The 15,889-nt window shown below is 43.9% G+C and overlaps 1 protein-coding gene across 1 annotated transcript in view; it reads left to right on the top strand.

Moving 5' to 3' along the window:
* The first annotated feature begins 552 nt into the window (after window positions 1-552).
* BTBD7 (BTB domain containing 7) overlaps window positions 553-15,889 on the top strand; it is an 86,228-nt gene continuing 70,891 nt past the window's right edge. Inside the window, exon 1 of the mRNA XM_048485256.1 lies at window positions 553-684. The gene's annotated coding sequence lies outside the window, so the exon portion shown is untranslated. The remainder of the gene's footprint in view (window positions 685-15,889) is intronic.

The raw sequence follows: 15,889 nt of genomic DNA, 5'->3' as shown, positions 1-15,889 counted from the left end.
CCAATCGATAGTCTTTGTTGTTTTGGGGGACTGACTACTCATGTGACTGGGTTGCAGTCTGGAGTTCTTTGCTAACGCACATCTCAAGTGTGAACGAGAGTATTGCAACTATAGGCTGCCTCCACATCTCATGCACTATCGCTGTACTGCAGCCACCATCCGTGACATGGCTGGCTTGTTCACACACACACAATCCAGTCAAGAATGACAGCTGTAGCACAACAATAGACCACGAGGTGTGGATGCAGCCTTAGACCGCAATCTACGGAACAGTAGGAAGTCTGGTCTCATAGCTTCCTATACATGGGTCGATTTTAAGCACCTTTACTCTCGCGGAAACGCCACTGAACAGCACGCGCTGCCACCCCCGAACCGCCGATAAAGTGTCCGGGAGAAGACTTGACTGCCTCACCTAGGCGCGCGCTCCCACAACCCCGGCCCCGGCCAGAACGGACCACGTGCCGCGAGCGCTAATGCGCAGACTCCCCGCTCGCTCCTCCCCCTCGCTCTTCCCCCTCCCCTCCAGCTCGAGCGAGTCTGGCCGAAGCTTCGAATCAAAATGGCGGCCGCGGCGGCGGCCGGAGGAGACCGAGGAGGGGGCGGCGGGAGCCGCTGAGCCGGGCCGGCGGGGGGAGTCCAGCCGGGAACAATGGAGGCTCGGGGCGGAGGCTGAACACAAGCCCGGTGAGTGAAGGTCGGTGGAAAGCGGCGGACGAAAGTAGCACGCCCGGGAGTATGTGTGTGTATAGGGACTCCCTAGCCCCGGGCAGACTACTCCACGCCCGACCTGTGGGTACTGTGGGGCAGCCCCAGTCCTCTCTCTTCCTCTGATGTGTGCCCGAGACTCTGAGTAGCCCCCCTCCCGTGCAGTGTTTGTGTTGTAGGGAGTTCCTGCCTCGCAACCCAAACAAGGTGTTTGGGGGTGGGGGGGAAGCAGGCGACAGGCAGGGGACTCCCAGGCTTGGGGCTTCGGACACTGCGCAGCTTTCCTCCCCAGGTGGCCACTTCCACCCATGCTACTTCTTCCCCCAGGTGTTGCACTCTTGACAGGCTCTTCTGTTCCTGTTTCTTGCAAGCCCCTCTCTTTTTGCTGGCAGGACTCTTATTCGCCGAAGTTCACACTCGCAAATCTGCTTTGTTGTGCTTCTCTCCCTGGCTGCGGGGAGCAAAGACTTGTCATTTCATAAGCCTGCTCTCTCCGCCACGCTAAACTAAATTAGGGGGGACTCTGTCTTCTGTTGCCCACCCCGCCTCGGCTTGCTGTTGTTTGCGACTTGTAATAGGGGAGAGATCCCCAAACCCCCCCCCCCCCCCCAAATCGCAGGATGTGGTGTGAGGAATCGCACTACCTTGGTCTGGCTATGCAAACCTTTGTTGGGCAGGACTGGAATAAAAGACGTGTGTGTGTGGACACCCCCCACCCCATGCATTTTTTTTCCTTGTGGATTTCATTTGGCAATCTTGGGCAAGTCAGTACTTCTCAGCCACTCTTTGTAGACTTGAATTCATACTGATCTGTTTCTCAGGATGTAAGACTGGGTGGCACATTGTAAAGTTGGTGGCACACACCTCTGAACTTACCTTGGGGCGAGTTTATCGCTGGAACAGGTGAAGTGTGACTTTCCCTAGTGAAATCACATGATTTTTTTCTGTGCATGATAGGTGAGTAGTTTGTGTTCAGTCGTTACAGCAGGCGTTCTCAAGACCTTTGGTTACTCTTCCACAGGAGGGCCCCGCTAGTTTTCTTGGCTGACAGTACTGAGTGTTAAGACTGATCGGTTCAAACAGATTTTGGGAGGGGATAGCTGTTGTATCTATGAAAGTTATGAATGGATTTTTTTACACGTGTCTGGAATGCATGGGAAGCTTGTTGTATAGCATTTTATGAAATGGGTGTGTTTTATGATTTTTAGCTTTTGGGGGCTTGGGTTAAAAGTTCAGATAGATTCAGTAAACTACCATACGGAGAGAAGTATCTCAGTTCAGTGGCTAGATTCTTTTATTGTGCACTGTGTAATAATCCAGCAATTCTCAAACTTTTTTAAGCTTACTGTTCTGTTAGGAATATGCTTGCAAACTAATTTAATGCTTCTTTCTACCTTCCCGGAATAAAACACAGGGATTTTATGCCACTTAGCACAACTTTTATATTTTATTTGTCTTGTTTCTAAATATGTAATATTGATGAGCATAATGTTGGATTTCCTGGCGATTTTGCAGGTTATACAGGAGGAAACCCAAATTTGTTGTAGCATCTTCCTTTCTCCTCTTCCTTATTTTTCCTCTTGGCCTCATGGCCCTGGGGGGGAGGCCCTGTGGCTCACTGATGGAGCATCTGCTTTTCATGCAGAATGTCCCAGATTCAGTCCCTACTTTAGAGGAACAGGACTGTGGTCACATGAAAGACCTGCACCATAGAAGTGCTCCCAACTGCAGTAGAGAGTACTGGCTGTGATGGACAAATGGGTTGTGAGGATGAAAATAGAGGCCAGAACATGAAAGCTGCTTTGGGTACCCATTGGGAAGAAAGGTATGGTATAAATGAGTAGTTAATACTGCACTTTTGATTCCCAAATTACAGTTTCAGAATCACTACGGTAGCTATCAATTCTGCTCAGAAGTGAATGTGAAATCTTTTTTAATCATTATTACCAGTCAACGGGACAACAGCCATTCCTCTTAGCATACTTCTGGACAGGATAGATGCTTTGTCTACTCTCTTTGGACATTTGTTTTACTTGGCTGCTGAGAGACTTTTCACCTTACAGGACCTGACATCTTCCTTGTGCTTCCACTGGTGATACTGTGTGGATATGTAGTGATACTGTTCCAGTTCACTCAGGATTTTTAAGTTCAGTTAACTTTGTTCATGGGATATACCGTAGTATATATCTCCACGAACTCTGTGGGTACTCTTCTGTTGTCAACTATGTTTAAGTCTTTATAGTGTTCCATATTTTAGAAAGGGAGTATTCTTGTTTTTTCAGCTTTTTAACCCAAGGTTCTAAAGTGACATTGCTTTGCACAAACTTTCTGTTCCATGAGGGCTTCTGAGGCACCTTGGGATTCTCAAGCATGAAAGGCAATGTAGGCTATTATTATCTTAGTATCCAGAAGAGCCAAGCAGGCTTATAGATGCAGACTGTAGATATAGAATGGAATAAGGATGACTCAGTTTATTCCTTTTATACCGGATATTTTGCTGCAATCTCATTTTTTCTTATAAGGAGGATAGCACAGGAGAATATGGAGGAGTATAAGATTTTTCATTGCCACCCTTGTCAAATGTTTATTTGACATTTGTTCAGAATAATAAGATGTGTACAGGAATAGCAAACCCCATGCTTTGTTTTTGGTGAAATCGTACCACTCTTACTGTGTAGCACTATAACTGGTAACTTTCCCTGTGTTTTGTGGAACTTGAAAGTCTGAAAGGAGTTTAGATCTTTTAGACTACTGAATTATTCAGCTTTATAGGGTGTGTCTTTGATATATTATTTACATTATATATCATATATTATGTTTAATACATAGAATATTATATATACACACACACGTATATGCGCACATACATATAGAGATACATTTTTTGTCACTTTCCACATTTTTAGACAGTTGCATGTTTTTATTTACAGAAATCTTTTATCTAGTAACTTTTCTCACTTTGAAGCTGTTTATGAAATTAGAATACAACTGCATCCTAGCTAAGAATCTAGCACAATGTTTATGATGATGAATTGTGCTTTGAAGAGGCTTAGCAAAGCAGGGGTGGTGGTGGTGGTTTGGCTTCTGACAGTATGTAACAGATCCCATATATTGGTTCAATTTCAGCATATGATCATCGGGAGTACCCTTTACGTTCCCTTCAGCATATCATTAATTTCCTGTTCCTTGTCTCTTCTAACAGTAACGTGTCCATTTGGACATCATGATAAATGATAGCTAGTACCTTGCTGCCAAACCATGATAATAAAAGCCATGGCTTTGCAAACTGGATCTCGTAATTAACACTAACAATATCAGCCAGTTTGGCTGCCATGAGAAATGATAGTTAGCAAAATACAGGATTCTCCTGAGAAAGAGAGGAGGAAGAGTGACCATGAGAATCTGCAGAGGTTCTCTGATCACTGATCCATAATCTGGTATTAATTTGTACTGAGCCGTAGCAGTGCAGTTTTGCAAAATGCAGTTCGCTTTTGTATATGTATACACATAATTGTATCTATGCTGATTTTATGTAAGCTGTTTTAATGTTGTACACCGCCCAGAGCCCTTTGGTGATGGGGCGGTATACCAAATCAAATAAATAAATAATAATAATAATCTCCTTTAGATGATGATGATGATGATGATGATGTGTTAGTTTTGACAACATGAAGAAGTAAAACTGGTTAAATTTTCCCTGTGCATCTAAAGAAGAATGCATGCTTATACCAAGAATAAAACTTCGTTAGTCTTTTAAAGTGCCACGGGACTCAAACTTTTTTCTGCTAAATTTTCCCTGTCCTTGTTTCAGTATACCATGCATAAATCTTGTCACGTGATAGGCCTGGGATGGGCAACTTGTTCAGCATGAAAGACTGCCTTGTAAATCATGTCATCATTTATTAATCCCCTTGTCTATGCAATTATGAGGGTTAGAAATGCACTTGAAGCATCTTTTGCCCCTTCCAGGATTATAACATCGCCTATGTGTGGTCTGAAGGCCACGCCAACTTGGTCTGCGCTGGCCTACCTGAGTGTACAAATAACTTGCTTTTGTATGTGAGCCAAATGCTCACAGCTACTGCTGATTTAAGAGAATTGTAATTGAAAGTGGGACATAAGATTTTATGCAGAGCATCTTTCAAAGTTCAATAAGTTACTCAGAGCATTATTATAGGCTGTAGAACTTTCTTCCCATACAGACATGTGCAGCGTTCATATATACTGTGGTGTAGTTCGCTGCTCTCACTTCATCTTTTTCCAGAGTACCATATATTTTTTAAAAAATCTTATGTCTAACAAGCTGTGCACAGATTTTCCCCAACAGGGCAAGTAGCAGTTTCCTGGGACGATTTCAGGTCAGGAAATCAGGGAAGGCTTAAGTCTTTTCTTGCCCGCAGTCCTGATGAACATGAGGCATACTTATACCCAGGAGTTACATTCTGACCATGCAACTCTTTGAGCTTTGTCGCAAGAACTCCTTAGTACTTGAGTATACCTGAATGGCTGGACTTCGTAAACATGTATAATAGTCTTTCTTTGCTTTTCCAGTGTACACGCAAATCCTAATGAGGTTATATGGCTAGTAAGAACATTAAACTAGAGTCTTCTGTCTCCAGACCTGCAACACTGGTTTACCTTTATCTCCTGGATCAGCATTTTGACTTATCCGGTTCCTCTTTCCCTTTCTCTGTTTATGCCATTGGGATAAACTTGGTTCTGGTCGGTTGTGGGCTATTTTAACGTGCGCGTTTAAATTACCTCGCTTAGTTATAAATATGATTCTGTGGTAATCAGGAATGTAATTTTGGTGGTGGTTGATTTTTAAGGTTGATAGAGATACATGAAATGTTAGATGCACTTTTACAAACCGTCTTAGAATACGGTCACAGTCATGTTGTGGCACTGCTTTGTCAGCTTCAGAGTCTGTGTATTAGACTTTTAATTTGGGTACCACACACGTCAACTACAGTCTTAATTGTTTTGTTTTTGCATTGTACGTCACCATCCCAACTTCAACTGGCCCTTCTTGGTAACACCCCCTTCCCACTTGTTGACCTGGTTATAAGAGCTGACATATCTTGTATTCGATCAAATGATTCATGAAAGCTTGTATTCTGGGAAATTTTTTGGACTTTTAAGATGCTGGTGCTCTTGATTTCCTCTCAGTTCTCTCTATTTTATTATGCTTTGCGTGTGCACACAATAATTCCCTTTTCAGTATTATCCTACATCAGGGGTCCCCAAACTACGGCCCGGGGGCCAAATGTGGCCCCCTGAAGGCATTTATCCAGCCCGCCAGGCATGGTGGCGATGGCTCCATTCATGTGCAGTGGGGGCTCGAGGGAGAGGACGAACCGGCCCCAACGGCTGTTGATTGCAATTACATGATGGCACCCCCAAATCTCCATGAATGTTCTGACCCAGAGTTGGAAACCTTACACGTGGCAACTCCTGCTCCGCCCTTGCCTCTTGGCTACTCCATGTGTTGCTCTCAGGCTTTCTGTTCCGCCTCACTCCCATTGGCATCAGCCAGGCTGGTGAATCGCTCATTGGCTGCTAGGGAGGAAAGAACCCAGGAAGATACCTGATCCTGGGTTAGATGGAATGCTTCATTGGGAAAGTTCTGCGCTTTTTTTTTTTACAGGGGAAGGTATTCCACAGCCTCCCCAACAATATTTGGAGCCCACCCTGTACTTGACATACTTTGGTCACTGTTCTAAAAATAGACCATGACAGAAAGGCTGAAAGGTGAAATCAAACATTTCACAATCATTTGGCATAGGAATTAGTTCATAGTTTTTTTTAGTCCGGCCCTCCAACAGTCTGAGGGACAGTGAACTGGCCCCCTGTTTAAAAAGTTTGGGGACCCCTGTCCTACATTAATAATGCATGGCCATACCTTTCAATGTTGGAAGCCCTGTTCATTTCTGCTTCTCCATTGGCTCCTGTTTTGTCTTGAAGTCTCACTACCGCATTTGATATATCCAAGTTGGAAATCACCATTTCCATGTAGCAATGAATTACACCTTTCCAAAATAAGGAAGTACAAGAAGAAGACCTCTGTCAACTCACAAAGGAAGGATCCTGCGGGTCACTGCAGAGGTTTCAGGCTGAAAGCTTGCATGGCATGATTTCTGCTCCAAGCCTCACCCTCTCACCAGAGTTGGCTAGAGAATGGGGAAGCTGGGCTTGTAGCAGGAAGCACGCCATTCCCCCAATCACCCCCACAAATGCTTTCCACTCCAAACCTCCATCTCTTTGAGCCACTGTTAGCCAGGTTATTGGGCTGGGTGTACAGCAGAAAGTTCCTGCAGTGTGCTTTCCACTTCATGCTACCTCCAGCCAGGTTGCTGCTGAGATCTCAGAAAACACAGGTGTGAGAACAGGTTCTGCTTTTTTTGGTATGAGTCTGGGCAGACAGTGCTTCTCAGATTTGTTTCTTTTAAAACTCTTTTTAACTTTGGGAATTTTTCTACAAGCCTGATAATTACTCCAGGTTTGCGGAAACTTCTCCCTTTTCTGTACCTGGCCCTATTCTGAGGATTTTTAAATCCGGATTCTGAGGCCAAGTTCAAATAAAGATAAGAAAGACATTAACTGACAGTCTTTCCAGACGGTTTTTAATATTTTTAAATTCCCCTAACGTACCCAGCCTTTTACAAAAGTGTCAAAGAAACAAATGCAACAGCTTACAAGTTAAGATCCAGTAGCAGATAGATAGAGATCATATGCAAAGTCACAGTTTCAGTTGAGGATAGGAAGAGACTGGATTTGGCTGTTGCAGGTTTTCCAGGCTGTGTGGCTATGATCTAGTAGTTTTTGCTCCTAATGTTATTTCCACATAAATGAAGGAAAAATGTTAGCAGCAAAAATTACCACACCGAGGCATATCTGTGGTAACCCCTGTCCCTGGGCGCCACTAATCTGGTCACATAGGGGGGCGCAAAATTGTCCCCCCACGTGACTAGGTCTGGCGCGAAGACGTCAAGGCACCAGGAAGTCCTGCTCCTTTGTTGACTTCGGGCTCCCTTGGCCCTGCCCACGTCGTCAATGATGTGAGCGGGGCTGAGGACACCTGAGGATGCCGCTCCCACCCACCCACCTCCCCCAGACTCCCGGCCCTCCCTTCTGGAGAGAGCAAAATAGACTGCCGTTCTCTAAGAGGTGCTTTTATTAGCACTGAGGCCCCAGAGCGGGGCTGGGGAGCAAGGCCATGCCCTGGGGGAGAGGGAGGTGGGGGCATGGCCCCATACCTCCCTGAGCCCTGCCCCCACCGTCAGTGTTTATAAAAGCACTTCTCAGAGGATGGAGGACGGCGTCTCTTCAGCTCTCCCCAGAAAGGAGGGCAGGAGCCGGGCTGCCGGCTTCCAGGCTCTGGGAGCCTGGGGGGGGGGGGGTGCAGCTCAGGGGTGGTGGCTGAGCCCCGCCCCCAGGCGCAGTGTGGGGGGTACCCGAAGACAATTCGTCTCCAGGCGCTATTTCCCCCCAATACATTTCTGCACCGTGGACACAGCCTGGAAAAATCCAAAACAGCCAAGACTGGACTTTATATTCATGCATGCATACCCTACCTATTTATAAAGGTAAAGCTAGAGAATGCTAGTATATTGTGAGGTTCATAACGCTGTGGCAGGACTTAGGAAACCCAAGATCAAACTCCCACTCAACCCTGATACTCATCAGATGACCTCCCTCAACCAGCGTGGTGTTGTGGTGAAGAGCAGTGGATTCCAATCTGGAGAACTGGGTTTGATTCCCCAAACCTCCACATGAGCGGCAGAGTCTTTTCTGGGGAACTAGATTTGTTTCCCCACTCCTACATTCCTGCTGGGTGACCTTGGGCCAGTCATAATTCGAACTCTCTCAGCCCCACCTACCTCACAAGGTGTCTGTCGTGGGGAGAGGAAGGGAATGAGTTTATAAGCCACCTTGAATCTCCTTACAGGAGAGAAAGGCTGGGCATAAATCCAAACTCCTAGCCCAACCTGCCTCACAGGGTTAATGTGTGGAGAAAATGTAGGGGAAAATATATATACAACTCTAAGCTCCCCAACTACTGAAGTAAAACTGTAGCAGATAGATAAAATCAAATCTGCAAAGCAAACTAGTCAAGAGCCTTAATATCCACAAAACCAGATATACTAATCAAACAGCATACAGCCTTCAATAAAATATCTCCATTTGAAACCCTAAGGAGGAATTCATTTTAAACGAGACAGGTTGCTCTGGAGAAGGCAGCTGTACCGAGGACACTACAGGAAGGACCTGCTGGACCAGATGAAAGCCCGTGCTTAAAAAAATTCACAAAGAGAGATTTTGAAGGATTTGAGGGCTGACAGACAAACAAACAAAAACAGGGGATCTGGGATGGCGTGAGCAGCAAATAACAATAGGCAGACTTATTGGGGGGCGGGTGCTGAACAGGTTTAGCTGAAGGAGTAAAGATCAAAAAGTCTGGGATATGATTGGAAATAGGAACAGAAAGATCAGGTGCAGCTAGGATGCTTCGAAGGAAATAACAAGGGGATTGCCCTGAGCACAGAAGGGATATGGAGCCAGTGTAGGGATTTGAGCATGGGCAGTGAACGGTTTTGGCAACAGAGTTCTGAATGAAAACAAGCAGACTGAGGTGCGATAAAAGAGGGCTAGAGGAGGTTGTTGCAGTCATTAGGGCAGGTAAGCACTGGGTTACAAACCTTACTTTCCATTGTGGAATTGAAAGGAAGGGGTAGATTCCCCCCTCCCTCCCCCACACTGCTGCACACTCCTTTTGGCTAAAGTGTCAATCTTTTGAGCCCAAATGGGATGGGGAAAGCTTGGGAGCAGAGATGAGAACGTCTCAAGTTAGTATTGTGCAAGTAGTGCCAATGGCAGTTCTTTGGATATTTCTTCAAACTTTGGCCATAGTTTTTCCTCATGAGCCGTGTATTGTTTATTCCATAAAAATGATGGGGTTGTTGTTTTTTTGCCACGTTCATTGTTCTGAGAGCCTTTTTGACTGCTGAATATTATGACCAGTTGGAGTAAGAGATTTGACCTCAGCAGTGCCAAAACTTCTTAATGCTGAACCAGACCTTTAGATTAGTGAGCTGGATTTAGCAAATCATGATTATGAACAGTGGGGTGGCTTGTGTTCACTAATAAATGGCTCCAATTTCAGTGATTTGTGCTTTTAAGATGTAAAAATGGCTGTGCAACAGGAGTTCTTGATCTAAAAGGGCTTGCCCATTTTGATACAATAAAAGCTTTGTGATCTCCCAGTTATGGGGAGTGAGGGTTTCCAGTGAAGAAAATATGTTGCCTACAAAAGGTTGTTGCTCTGTCCTGGACCCTGCCGAGAGGAATCTGCATCAACCGAACCCCATTTCTTTGGGAATGCCAATGGCAAACTCTCACTCATGATAGGACCCTTCCCCCAGAATCATGCAGGCCAACAACTGAGTCCCGGCATAAGTGTATTCAAGGCGCTCTGAGGGGGAGGGAGGCACCCAAGGACAGTCCACTGGCATCACCAGTTGTCGGAAACCCAGCAATGTCCAGAAGTTTCAAGCTGTCTGTCTGAGCCGAGAAAGAATTTAAACTGGTCCTCAAGTTCCTGCTTGGAGGACAGGAAGTAGAAAATTTGCCTCCCTAAGCAGCCTATGGGAATCAATGAGAATCATCCAAGTCTGCTACATTTCCTCCTCGCCTCACAGCACAAGGAACCATCTCAGTAAGTTTCCAAGGTTCCGTTTCCAAAAACTGATTCTGCTACTCATGTGTAGTATGATTAGATGTATAATTAAACTTTTTTTAAAAAAAACACCATCCCTGTTTTTGCCTTGGTTTGTTCTTAAAATAAATGTTTCAAAAATTCTCCCTGTTGTATCCTTGAAAAGTATGAAGACATTTTTAGTTGGAAGAAGAAGGGTGGATTCTGATAGCTGACGCAGCATCTCTGTACTCCTGCCAGTTATGTTTCATTGTTATTTATTTTGTTCAATTTATACCCCACCTTCCTTCACCACAAGTCAGACTCAAGGCGGCTTGCAGCAGCAATCACATAATATAGTTTCAAAAATTTGGCATTTTAAAAATTAAATTTAATACCTCACTCTTTCCTGACTAACAACTTGCACGCATTACAATAAAACAGCATGTGTACAATGATAATAATTTGACATTAAAACATTAACTAGTTAAGTGTCATAAAACACAATAAGTTAATAGTTAATAAGACGGTGCATAATCCAATGTCACAGCCTGAAATCCCTCATCCAAACGTCCATCAGTTCCAAATATTTAACTGTTGGGTCGAGGAAGGGGGGCACAAAAATCTTCAAAAGGGAAGAAAGTTATAAAAAGTTTGAAAATAAGTTTGGGAGGCCAGCGAGATAGATTGGACATATGGGTTGCCTCAACCAAAATATCTTCTGATTAAATAAAACTTCTAATTTAAAGCCTTACATTCTATTCTAGGGTTATCAAACATGTAGCCCAGGGGCTAGATCTGGCTCCTTGAGAGGATTTCAGGCCTGTGAGCCAGCTAAAGCAAACCCCTCCCCCCTCAATCTCCCAATCTGGCCTGGTGAACCATCCAGTCACCCTCCCCCCCACACTCCTGATCTGATGTAACAAGCAACCCCCCCCCCATGCCAGTCTGAGCTAGAACGTCTGTGTGGGCTTGACAGCTGAGGCAGTCCCCCCAGTGGTGACCACCTCCCCCAGTGCCAGTCTGGGCTGGTGAACCTTCTGGGGGCTCACCAGTCAAGGCAGACACCGCCATGACCCAGCTCGACCAAGTCACTTTTATGATATATCTGTCCCTTGAAACAAATCAGTTCAGCACCTCTGGTGTATTCAGTTATCTCTTTGGTTCCTCCAGTGATTGTGGTCAGATGTGGTTGGGAGATAAAAGTGGGAGACCAGGTTACACACTGCTGCATATACACACACAAAATTAGGTAGGAGCTATGGTTGTTGACATAAACTAGTCTCTCCAGCAGAAGTCCAATTCCCCAGGATGCATAATGTGACTGTAATTTCCCTGTGGCTTCTATCCTCTTTGCTACTTTTTGCCAGTAGTCCCATGAATACCCATATTGCACCATCAGCAGTTACTCCTGGTAGCTGCCATAGGGCAAAAACTTGCTTGAAAATATTGATGTACTTGAAAATATTTGAGAAGGGTTGACAATCAGTATTCTGGTGAGGTTTGTACTGCTTCTGTCTTTTAAATATATTGCTTAATGCTTCAGAACCTGACCTTTGCAAGTTTAATGTTTCTGGCCTTATTCAAAGTTATCAGAACTGTAATGGTGCAGAACTTTCTTAGTTCCTCTAGTCATTCATTTCAGATTTGTGAGAAACTGCAGTGTCTGAGTGCCGGTTTTAAGACTACTATATTAAAGGCCTGCAGTTGGTTTTCATATTTTAAAGAATATGTGGACAGACAGAATGAAATGTGTTTGTCAGAACAGTCTAGTTTCTCAGCTAAATGCTTCTAAAACAATTCTGACAGATCATTGTACAACTGTATGTTTGATCATAATTTGCCATGTTTAGTTAATAGGCTGGGAGTCCTTACAGTCTCTAGGGATCTCATCTGTTCGGTTTTTTCCCTTCTAGTGCCCTTTATTTGTCTGCAAAGTTGCTTATTTATACAGAGAACTATTTTTCAAAGTGACAGGGTCTGTGCTAGTAGGCTGTGCCCATACTAAGACAGAACAAATTGGGACACTTGGTATGCTAACAGCAAACATCTTATTCATTAAGTTTTTCTCATCATTCTGTCTTGTTGGAGGAAAAGCGCTTCTAGATTTCTCTTTGAACTTGTCTTAATATTGAGGCTGTTACAAGATTAGTGTTTGCCTATTATTCTTTATATAGCGCCATCAATCATTTTATGCACGTATTCTTCAGAGCAAGAAGCAAAGAGATGGCTACCTACCAGCTAGGGGGATTTATTTAAATTTAGGATAAAATGCAGAAGGGAGGAGACTGCCGAAGGTACCTGCTCCGTTTTATGTGCTTCAAAGGGGACATCGGTCTAGAACAGGGGTGGGCAATTATTTTTTCCATGGGGCCGCATAAGAAACAGAAAATATTGTGGAGGGCCGGGCCAAAAGGCAGGGGGGCGAGGCGCTTTTGAACGCCCCGCAGAAGCCGGCAGCCAAGGCAACCGGCTTCTGCGGGGCTTTCAAAGGCGCCTCGCTCCCCGGCAAGGCAGGGGGGCCAGTCAGGGCCAGGTCTGGTCTAGAACTATTATGTGCCTCAAAAGGGGACAGCCTAGAACTATTACAGATATTAACACATGAAAGATATCTGCAGTTTTCTTGATTAGATTGACATTTTACATAATTAGATTTCATTCTGGACTGCCTGTATTTCATGGCCCCCTTGACAGTGTTTCTCCTCTATACATGCCTTGTATATAATATGTCTGCATAAGGAAGATCTGCTCATTTCGTCTGAAAAAGTGACATGTGGTCAGTGGTGGGATTCAAATAATTTAACAACCGGTTGTTTACAAGCACCATTTTAACAATGGGTTCTGCCGAAGTGGTGCGGACTTGCTGAATCCCACCACTGCATGTGATCCATGAAAGCTTGTGCTGTTTTAAAGCAAGTGTTACAAGACACTAATTAGTCCATTACCCTTCTGGAAATATGTGCATACTTGGTTGGCCTATGTTTCCTGAGGAAATAATGTACACCTGACAACATCTCTTTAAGTAGAAAGAATAGGCAAGAGGCAAGAGCTATGTTTTGGAGAAAATTAGCATGTTCATAACGCATTGGGCATGCATTCACAAAGAAGGCAGACCACTCTTTGTCAAGCCGGTTCTATTGACGGCTTTGTCTGCCTAGCATTTGTGGTCTTTGACCTGGTTACTTTATGGTGATTTTCAGGTTAGCAATGTGTTTAAAAACCAATATACTTGGGTGCTGTGTGGTTTCCGGGCTGTATGGCCGTGTTCTAGCAGCATTCTCTCCTGACGTTTCGCCTGCATCTGTGGCTGGCATCTTCAGAGGATCAGATCCTCTGAAGATGCCAGCCACAGATGCAGGCAAAACGTCAGGAGAGAATGCTGCTAGAATTCTGGCCATACAGCCTTGTGACTATACTAAGTGATTCCGGCTGATGAAAGCCCAGCCGACAATACAACCAATATACTTTTTTCCCCATTTAAAGACAGTTTAGGGATTTAAGGAGTAGAAAACAGTCAAAGCCATGTAATTCTGTTCAAGGTGTGATTTCCACTGCCTGCTCAACTAAACGAATATATCTTTTAAAAGTTCCTTGGAGATCTAACTTACCTTTCAGGCAAAATCCTTGAGCTGGGATCTTTGGGGAATTCAACGGTATAGGCCATGCTGACCAAAAAGCATGCTGTGTACAGAATATGTTGGTAGACATTGCAGTATTCTTAAGAGGTAATATTTATCTTCAGATGTTGTCAACATGACATTTAATAGGGCTTTCTGCATTCTCTTCAGCTATAAAAGCACACATTTGTGGTATACACAAAATGAATAATGAAATGAGGATCTCTCCAAGGGCTTGTATTGTGACAGGCGCTACTTCTTCATAAGAAATCTGCAATTGGGCTAAATGGTAAGAGAGCCAAGTTTGGAGGTAGTCACAAATTGTTTAGGATGGTGAAACTCCCAAGAAGATGCTGATGAGATCTAAAAATATCCTGGCATAATGGACAACAGAATGACAAATCAAATTCAGTGCAGATGTAAAGTGAAATGTGCTGGGTCCAGAAAGCATACCTTCATATGATAGGATCTAAATTGACTAAGGAAAAGAACGTGACTTAGGGAGGTTGAGTTCGTAATTATACATAAGCAGAATTATACATAAGTAGAATTTAGATGTAGATTGGGATGGGATGGGAGGGGGATGGATCCTCAAAGTAAAAATGCAGATTAGCTTTAATTAGCACTGGGACTTAAATTATACACTTATCGGCACCATAGACATTTATATGAATTTTAGCTGCTTATTATAGAAAGTTATTGTTTTATGTTTTTAAAGCTGCTTGTAGATGGTTTTATTGCTTTATGTATTAGATGTTATTTGAATGTTGTTAGTCACCCTGGGCTTAACCCTGTGCCGAGAAAGGGTGGGATAGTAAATCAGATCAAATACACAAAAAATAAATAAATGAATTGTGGAAAACTGGAATTGCCACTAGCTTATATTTGAAAAGGATTCATACAATTCATGACGAGATATTGTCGAAGGCTTTCACGGCCAAATTCAACTGGTTCTGGTGGGTTTTCCGGGCTGTGTGGCCGTGGTCTGGTGGATTTTGTTCCTAACGTTTCGCCTGCATCTGTGGCTGGCATCTTCACAGCCCAGAAAACCCACCAGAACCACATGACGAGACAGTTTATAGATGGCTATCACTTATGACAATTTAAGTGGAATCTCATTGTTCATTGGGACATTTCTGCGCTACCCTTCTCCCAAATGGATTCAACATGAGCTACAGGAGTTTCCAAAATTCCAAAATTTAGACAAAACCAAGGAAGAAAACACACACACCATAGGTGAGTCCTAATGTACTTGGCTGTCTGATGTGGGCTTTGACTTGCAAGTGATGATCTAAGACCTGGAGTTCCTTGGAACTTGCCTGATGTGTTTCTGTACTCCTACATTCCTGCTTGGCGACCTTGGGCTAGTCACAGTTCTTCGGAACTCTCTCAGCCCCCCTACCTCGCAAGACATCTGTTGTGGGGAGAGGAAGGGAAAGGAGCTTGTAAGCCACCTCGAGTCTCCTTACAGGAGAGAACATATGGTGCTATTTTAGTTGATCTTAATCACTTCTATCACACAGTTTTCATTTTTAGATTTTGATACAAACCAACACAGCTGCATTATGTATTAATTTTGAAATCTTATGAGCTTAACATTTGTTTAAAAAATGCTAACATTTGTGTTTTGGGAAGAGGGCGTGAGGTTGAAGCTTACATGGCTTGAATAGTGTGGATTAAAATTGTTTGTTTCAACGATGCTGTAACTTTTCCCAAATTTTCCACCTGCGATTTCAATAGGTTTTGTCCCCAGCACACTGCTTAAGCAGCTGACTGTATAAGCTTCTGTGCTGTTGTATCAGAATTGCTCATCTGCTATCACAGTTGACCTCAGCCTGGTTTTAGAAACTGGTGTGACTGCAAATGAGATCAC

This window comes from Sphaerodactylus townsendi, linkage group LG02, assembly GCF_021028975.2.
Source record: "Sphaerodactylus townsendi isolate TG3544 linkage group LG02, MPM_Stown_v2.3, whole genome shotgun sequence".
Lineage (NCBI taxonomy): Eukaryota > Metazoa > Chordata > Lepidosauria > Squamata > Sphaerodactylidae > Sphaerodactylus > Sphaerodactylus townsendi.
This window is presented reverse-complemented; position numbering and strand designations above follow the sequence as displayed.